Below are 9,656 nucleotides of genomic sequence, written 5' to 3' on the forward strand. Positions count from 1 at the left end.
GCCCCTAGAATACGCTCTGTAGGGATTATAGATTAATGGTCTTGTTTCTGATCTATCTATTCATATCCCAAATGCTGTGCTGGCCACCAGATTGGAATTGTATCACAAAGTCATAGTCAGCAAAGAACTGAGTCCACTGTGGTTGTCGGGGCTCTAGCTGACTTGAGGAATTTCAGATTTCTATGGTTAGTAACTACAGTGTCAGTATGTAGGAAGCCTAGTAAATAATGTCTCCATTTTTCGAAAGCCTTCTTTATGGCTAATACGTCCCTGGCAACCACAGAGTAGTTCACTTCCGCTGGACTTAATTGTGTCAAAAGTAGGCCATGGAATGTAGCAGTCCTGTCTCTGTATTTCTTTGTGAAAGAACCCTGCCCACTGCTACTTATGACGCATTGGTCGCAAGAATAAAATGTTGTGAAGTGTCAGGATATTGCAAGATAGAAACACTTATAAGAGCTTCGTTTAGTCACTGAAAAGCCTGTACTTTTGCCTCATCCCAGTGAAATGTAACTGGGGCCCCAAGTAGTAGGGGCCACCAAGATAGATAAGTGAGCTATAAAACGCTGATAGAAATTGGTGAATCTCAACAGACTTTGTACCTCCTTTACTGACTTAGCGGTCTTCCATTATAAGATGGCTGAAACCTTCTGACGATCCATACTAACTCCCTGTGCTGACAGATCATATCCTAAAAAGAGACCTTGGAGAAATTTAATTCACATTTCTCTAGCTTCACAAACAACCTATTTTCTTGCAATTGCTGTATAATGGCTCTGACATGTTTCTCATGTTCACCCATTGAAGGAGAGCACACTAAGATATCATCGATAGATGCTGCAGCACAAATATCCAAAAACTCTCTCAGTACCTCATTTATGAAATATTGAAAAGCAGCAGGTGCATTACATAGCCCAAAGAGCAACACCAGATACTCGTAGAAGCCAAACCTTGTATGAAAAGCTGTCTTCCTTCACTTCCTTCTCTGACGTGCACCAAATGGTAAGCACCTCTCAAATCCAACTTCTTAAACAGTTTAACATCCTTACCCTCATCTAAGAGTGTAGGGATTAAAGGCAATTGGTAATGATTTTTAACTGTTACCTCATTTAAAGCTCTGTAATCAATACACATGGGTAAATCACCACCCCGCTTGGGCATAAAAAACAGAGGACAATAGGCTGGTGACTGAAATGGTCTAATGAACCTAATACATAACATTTCATCAAGATACTCTTTAAGATACAGGTTCCTTTTCAGTCAAAGTGTACATTCTACTACAGGGAATTTGCACCCAAGGAAGGAGATCAATTTGACAATTATATGGTCAAATGGTAGTGGCCTTTTGGTTATCGAAAGCCTCTGCCAAATCTTGATAACAGGTGGAATGGTGGGAGTCACACCATCAACCATAGCTGCCGCAATACTCTCAACCTCAATATCAGAAATCAAAGACAAACAATGCTCTTTACAAAATGTGGAACAGAAAGTTATAGAACTTTTTCCAAATCAATATCAGGATTATGGATTTTCAACGATAGAATACCCAGGATAGCTTGAAACTGTCAAGCTTGTATTAATCCACACTGTACTATCTCTCTGTTATTCTTTTGAATAAATAACTGTCAATCTTCTACGGAATGGGTGATGGGACCAGACTCCAAAGCACTACCACCTATAGTTTTGACTTCATCAACCAGGTCCTTGTGCACCACTGGTATAGCATACTTTGTCCCTATAGCCTTATCCATGACATTTCCAGTCAACCTTCAGTCTATCAATATCTGAAAACATACAGAGCCACCCTCCCAGGTCAACCAAGCTGTCACATAAAAGTGACAATACACACTCAAAGAAGTTATCTGTGCCAATGTTTTTGAGGCTAATGAAGATATTAAACACTTGCCTCACTCTGTCTCGAGTCTTCTAGTTTCTCAACTTCTCTTCCTTCTTGTGCTCTATTGAACAATCCTTAAAGAAATGGCTTTTATTCCACAATACATGCAGAGTTTCTAGTCAAGATGGCTCTGTCGCTCTTCCTCACTGAGTGGGACTTTTAGGCTCCCAATTTGCATTGGTTCAGGATCATCTGTTTTTGCTGCTTCAGGTTTTTTCTCCCTATACACTAAAGCCTTAGTCTCTGATCTACCTCTATCACGACAATGCTCAGAAAAGTGATGATCAAGCTTTACTACCAAATCTATGAGGTCATTCCAATTCTCAGGGTGATCCACAACTTTAGCCAAAAGATCTTTTAATTCATCTTTGGGTCTTCAATAAAACAGAACACTCCTTTTCTTCTCTGGCCACCCTGCCTCAGGCTATAATTAATTGAATATAGTTATATAGGTCATGAGGTCCTTGCACCCAGTCATAAATTTGGTTTCTCAGTGTCTACTGATTGTATAAATGATGTAATTCAAACAATTTCCATAATTCTGCCTTGACGGCTGCATAATTATACAACAATGGATCATCCCTCTCAAAGAGCAGAATAGACCAAATAGCAGCGGTTCCCCCCGAATGCAATAACACAAATGCTAATTTTGACTGTTCGTTTGGAAAACAAACTGGTTTACACATGAAGTGTCATTGACCCTGATTTACAAATGTGGCAAACTTTGTTGTGTCTGCAGAAAAGCATTTGGGAGGGGCTAAAGGTATGGTAAGAGGGGTAGTGACTTGGATCACAGAAACCCAAGCACCCTGACTAGAACTTGCTGGGGCAAAGTTAGTAAAGGTATTCTCAGTTGTGTTCCCTCCTTGTCCGCTTCTCTGACCTCCAGGATCCACTGATTCAAAGCTCTGTAAAGCCCCCACTATTTGTCATGCTAAAGCCTGAGTCTCCTTCTGCAAATTTCCAATCATATGGACCAAATCTGACAAAAAAGTAATTTCTTGTGACTCCATTTCACTCAGGCGAAAACTCAACATAGGCTTATCACACTGTCAAGATCTCACCTGAATTTATTTTCACAGGAGTGAAATGCAGCACTGTAGAATAGCCCCAACCTCCGAGTTTGGGTAGAAAGAACCAACTAAGTCAAAGTCTATCCTGCCCTGACCGGATGAGTGGAAGGTGTGGATGATTCGCTGACCTATGGACTGGAAGAGGTACATCTATGTCATCAAGTGTTCTCTCTATCACCTCCTGTAATAATACAAACAATAATGTTGAGTACTACAAGTATTGATCAAACCAAAGTTAGGATGAGTCTTTTATATACAGTTTTGTGCTGTATACTTGGATAATGTTGCTATACTAAAGAAATAATGTTGCTATACTTAAAAAACAAGAATATGAATGGAGTAACAGGAACGCTCTTTAGACCATGGAATAATAGAAGTTCCAGAATTATTCATTACACACCTGTTCCATTACTTTGACTGGGCTTCGTGGGAAAGATGAAGTTGCAGATACTGTACAAAAACAGGACTTATCTACATGTAAGTTGATGTATCATTTCCTCATGCTTCTAAATAAACATACTCTTGCAATAGAATAATCACATATATATGCAACAAAAACCCTGCATAAACAGTCTCAATATAAACATGCAGAACATACATGTAGCAGAGTTATGTGGTTCCCCTAATTCCTCTTTACTAAATATTTGACTTGTTCCTTTTATGTTGCAGGTTATTTTCAAGATTTGAAAACTCAGTAAAAAAGGAGTTTATTCAAAGTACTGCTAAATCAGATAGGTTTATCAGTTTATATGCTAGCGCTCACGGTGCGTTATCACAGGAAATTCACAGTTTGCTTTTCTTGATTTCTTTCCAGGTCGCCAATGATGCGAGGAAAATACCCAGCAAGGAATAGGGAACAAACTAAGCGGCTGGGACATGATCACTGAACAACTCTGAAGACGCCAGATGGAACAATGCAGGAAAGACACCAACAAATATGCATCATCAGAAAAAACAAGAGGAAGCTGAAAGGAGTCAGCATTATGACGAGCGGTGTCTACGGAGCAGTACGCAGCCTAAATAGGCTATGCAATCTTCCTCTCAAAGGAGCCACAGTGATTTGGACTGGTGGTTGGGCAGGCCCAACAGCTGGTCCTTGATTGTGTAGGGCTTTGTAAGTGTGGGTCAGTATCTTGAATTGACATCTCTTATGGACGGGGAGCCAGTGAAGTTTTTTGAGGTGTGAGATGATGTGGGTCTATCTGGGGAGGTCGAAGATGAGTCTGGTTGCTGTGTTCTGTATGCTAAGAAGATTCTTCAGGAGGTGTGTGGTGATTCCTGCATGGAGTGTGTTGCCATAGTCCAGGCATCTGTTGACGAGGGCTTGATTGACGGTGCATCTGGTGCTGAGAGCCCTTTGAAGAACTTACAGAGCATGCGGCTAGTGAAAAAGCAGGGTGAGGAGACTGCATTGATCTTATTTTTCATGGTGAGTGTTAGAAATGGGGTCTTTGGTTGGCAGTCAGGTTACCCCCGTCCAAGCAAAGACCCTCACTCTAGTCAGGGTAAAGGAGAATCGCCCTCAACTAAGTCCAGCTCACCCCCTTGGTAGCTTGGCACGAGCACGAGCACGCAGGCTTAACTTCAGAGTTCTAGGTGTAAAGTATTTGTACCAACACACACAGTAACTTAATGAAAACACTACAAAATTACACAACACAGGTTTAGAAAAATAGAACATATTTATCTAAACAAAACAAGACCAAAAGGACAAAAATCCAACATACACAAGTCAAGTTATTAATTTAAATAAAAAAGAGTCTTAACTCCTTTTGTAAACAGGTAAAACACCTTTAGCGTTGAAGAGTACCTGGGTAGCGTCAAAATAACATGCACGGGCGAGGGTGCGTCAAAAAAGGTACGCGTGCATCGATTTCTCACCCGCAAGCGAGATCGTGGTGTTTCTCCTTCTACGGTCGGTTAGGCATGCGTTGGTTTTCCTCTCCGCAGGAGAGCGATGCGGTGATCCAGGCAGCCCTCGGGTCCGGGCAGGCGTTGCATCGTTTTCCAAGCCCAGCAAGGTTTGCATCGAAAATCCTGCCACACGGTGTTAGCAAACCCACGCTGTGTGGTTTGTGATTTTACCAGCCTCCGATAGCGATGCAGCACATCGTTTCTCCAGCCTTGAGCGTTGATCTATAAGCCCCACTGCAAGCAGTGCGTGGGTTTTAGCCGCGGAGCCAGCGGCACGTCGTTTCTTCAGCCCTGGCCCTGGGCACCTCTAGTGCACTGTACTAGGGACTTACCAGTAAATCAAAAATGCGAGTCATGGATATCCAATTACATACACATTTTATACAGGAGCACTTGCACTTTTAGCACTGGATAACAGTGGGAAAGTGCCCAGAGTAACAAAAACAGCAAAAACAGAGTCCAGCACACATCAACAACCTGGGAAACAGAGGCAAAACGTTAGGGGAGACCACGCCAAGAATGCCAAGTCTAACAGTGAGTTTGCTGTCCAGGTTGATGCCAAGATTCTGGATGTCATCTGTGGGAGTGGTTGAGGGTCCTAGTATGGCCGGCCACCAGGAGTCGTTCCACGGGGAGGTGTTGGTCCCGAAGATCAGTACTTCTGTTTTGTCTGTGTTGAGTTTTAAGCAGTTGTCTTCCATGCAGTTGGTGACGCTGATCATGCACAGGCGGAAGTGGGCTCTCCTGGTGGAACGGCCTTCAGATAGAGAGAGGATGAGCTGGGGGCATCTGTGTAGGATATGACGTTCAGTACATGGGTTCTGGTGAGGTTGGCCAAGGGGGTCATGTACACATTGAACAGAGTCAGGCTGAGGGATGATCCTTGGGGGAAGTCATAGATGTTCTTAGGTTTCGAGGTGCATGGTGGAAGGCTGACTCTCTCTGGTTTTTTTCTGTGAGAAAGGAGGAAATCCATTTGAGGGTATACCCTTGTATTCTGATCTGATGAAGCCTCTTGATCATGGTGTGTTGAGACATGGTGTTGAAGGCTGCATAGAGGTCAAGGAGGATCAGGGTGGTTGTTTCTTCCCGGTCTAAGAGGGTTCTGATGTTGTTGGTGGCTGCGATCAGGGCAGTTTTGGTCCTGTGGTTCATGCGGAACCCAGATTGGAATGGGTCTAGAAGACTGTTGTTTGCCAGGTATTCCGTGACTTGTCAGTTGATGCCCTTTCAAGGACCTTGGTGGGACAGGGGAGCAGAGAGATGGGCCAATAGTTTTTGAGCTTGTTGAGGTTGGCAGATGGTTTCTTGAGGAGTTTAACCTCGTTTCCATTCTCCTGGGAAGGTGGCGATTGTGATTGATATGTTGAGGATAGCAGTGAGCTTATTGCTGATGGTCTAGATTCCGAGGTTGAACATGTGATGAGGACAGGGGTCTGCAGGTGCCTCTGAGCAGACGGAGTGCTTAATGGCTGTAGTGCTCTGAGTAGTGAGCTGGTCCAATGCTGTGATCCTGTGGTCGGCGTTTGTATCTGTGGGGGTGAGGAGGCTGATGTGTCGGCGGTGGTGGTTTGGTGTTGCAACATTATATTGGGAAACTCATAATGATCAACAAGTCAGGTAATGGTTGCTTCTCACGCTGCTGAAACCTGCAGGTCACAAGCTTTCCTGTAGGGCCAAATGAGTCTCCCATCCTTCCAAGGTCTATAAATTGAATGCCATTAAATTAGATAATAACAACACTATGATTTGCAGCAGTTAGAAATGGCCAAATAATTAGACACTATATGAAAATCAAGGTATTACATTAATACTCCCTTTCTATCTATATGTCTCACTTTCTCTTTTGCCTTCTTTTCCTCCTTAAATCAAATAGCTTCTTGTAACCACTGCTCACTTGTAGTTTCCTGTTTTCTCCCACCTTTACCCTGCTGTTCATACCTGCATTGGCTACTGCACCTGTGTTTTAACCCTGATGTGAATGCCTCTTCCTGTTATGCCACTTCCCAGAAGGAATGGGACACTGCAGCAGAAGAAAACACACAAATATACATCCTGGCATGGTGAAAGTCAAAGTCCTTGTGTGGACTCTCGGGACAAGTCTTGTTAAATGTGGCAGAATGGTGGTCCTTCAATCTAGGTAAGACTGACCTGAGAATTAGTCGATCTGCTATTAAAATGCAGAGTTGAGGGAAACAGGAAACTGTGAGGCGAGGATTACTTGAGATCAAGACTACAGCTCCCAGGAAGCCAAAGACTTGGAGGCGGGCTCCTTGACATCACACCTGCCTGTAATTCATTGCACGGGACGTGCCAGCGGGCAAAACTCAGGCCACGGGCGGGCCCGTTGCCTCCACCCATCAATGCCAGGAAGACATAGGGCACGCCCCTTGGTTCTGCAGACAGACAATATTGGGACGTTTCCTCACAGGTACTTTTATTTTTCTTGTTTTACATAACATTGGAAGCCGACCTCTGACTCTATAGTAACCATTTGCACTTCTCTGTTAGTTCCTCTCTAATTTACGCACTTATGGTTGGTCAGGGCCTGGTGTTTCAGCTATAGTGGACTATTGAATAACACATTTTGCCACCTCTTATCCCTTACCTTAGCTCCTGCGCAAGACAAGTGAAAACTTCTGACCAGGCTCCTGCAGAGGAAAGGTGTGCTTCAGTTGCGGCTTGTGGTAGATATAAGGGGCTTGGTGGCACGAGGGGAGGGGGCGGGGAGGAATGATAATAATATTAAAAAATAATGTAAAAAATAACTTACATACATGCAGCTGATCCTCCGTCTCCTCCCAGCCTGCCCTGCGGGCAATCCTGACACTGCTCAGAGCAGCGTTAGGATTGGATGGGAGTTCCAAGCAAGGTTGCTCCCAGACAGACTGGGAGCCTGTGCCTGCTCTCTCCAGCCCATCACTGTGTGTTTGTGCGCCTGTGTGTTTGGCCGGCCCGAGACGGGCGGTCAAACACACATGCGCACTGCTCCTCCCCGTCATCCCCAATGGCCCGCTCCTTTAATAACATAGTTTATTATAATTTAGTTGTTAAAGGATTTGAGGTGGTTGCTGCTGGCTGGCGTTGAGTTATTGTGGCCCCGATTTGCAATTGATTACTGCAGAGCTGGTGGGCCCCCCTCTATGGTGTGGTGTCACAAAACTGAGGCAGGCTTCTACTTGGTTGATTTGGACAAGGGTGGGGTGTTACTGGGAATGAGCACTAGCTCCATTGACAGTATTAGGCTTGCAATTATTCCTTTTTCATAACGAAATTAAGCTTTCTTGTTTTTCCTGTGTAGGCCCAAGAGATATTTCTAACAGAGATACATATTGTACTCTTTCCTCTTTGTACAGTCATTCTGAACTTGCTGAAGTTGGACAAGTTCAAATGGAAAAGCAGAAAGCTATAGATAGCCATGTTGTTCATATGGCCCCGCCAAGACTACTTCCATTGATAGGATGCTGCATAGGTCCTTGAGGGTCATTAACACAGAGATCAAGCTTAGTGAACGGTGACTGTCTCTACAATCAAGGACAGCTGCTGAGTTGAGCCCAGATTTAGGCACACAATCCAACACTATACTAGAGTTTACGTCGAGTTCCACCCCAAGAGTGTTAATTCTGTGAATGTCACAGAGCAAATTACAGATGTAGCTGCCAAACGCATGGGGAGAACTAAGAGATCTAGGCAGCACATAGGTTCTGCAAATTAAGAGGTAACTCGCCCTATTCTGATCAGTCCCTCTCACCCAAGCAAACACCCACCTGGTGGATATTCTGTTAAATCTGTTGTTGGAGTCTCTGCATCTAAACCAGTAGGGTATGAGCAACTAGTCGAAGAATGCATGTGTACAGTTAAAGAGCTACTTTTAGAACAGCTCTCTCCATTATGTGCCCTTCTTGCAGCTTTTGAGAACGATCTAGCTGTCCTTAGGCAGGCACCGATTCTGTCAGAGATAGCTAATGCCAAAGGGAGCCACAGATGAAAACTGCCTCATTGGGAGCACACGAGGGCCAGCACCAAGTGTATTGCCCCTGAGACTAGACCTCTTAGTGACCATCCCGCACAGAGCCAAAGGCGGCTTAGAACCGATTGTCAGAAACCCTGTCCCATTCTCTCAGGAATTACTTTGTTCAGTAAATAAGGAAATAATGCTGAGGGTTTCCCTATTACCAGTAACTCTGTATTGGTAGGACCTACGGGCAACCCTAATCTATCAGTGGGAAATCTCCCCCGGCATGTTTGGCCATACGTAGAAGTTTTAACGGAAGGCCCTCAGCTGCAGGCAGGGCAGAGCGAGTTTAATGAATCGCTTTTTAACAAAACTCTGGGTTGGCCCGCACGATATAGAGGCTTTCCCTCATCACAGGCCAATAATATATTACTCACTAGAAGAGTGGTCTGGCTCGGGCCCAGGAGTCTGGACCGATGTGGCAATTGTGTTATTATCAATTTTAAATTTTCCATCTTTGACCCAAAATGTGTTATTTGGCTGTGTAAGCAATTCCTGGAACCCACATTAAACCTGTTCCTCTTGGATTTTTTTTACCTATCGTTATCCAGACAGGACTCCCATACTCGCCAGCAAGTGCAGAGGCAAAATATTCCATCCCTACCAGCTCTGCCTTGCTTTGATCAGATGAGACTGTGTGATCTTTACTCTATTAATACCCACAATTCATTTGACCCACTTGCAGGGGTAGACTGACTCCCTGCTGGAAGCCAGTGGCAATTCAATAGCTCTAGTATCAAGAGGACTGAAATAGGAG

Source organism: Pleurodeles waltl, chromosome 6 (genome assembly GCF_031143425.1).
Source record: "Pleurodeles waltl isolate 20211129_DDA chromosome 6, aPleWal1.hap1.20221129, whole genome shotgun sequence".
NCBI lineage: Eukaryota > Metazoa > Chordata > Amphibia > Caudata > Salamandridae > Pleurodeles > Pleurodeles waltl.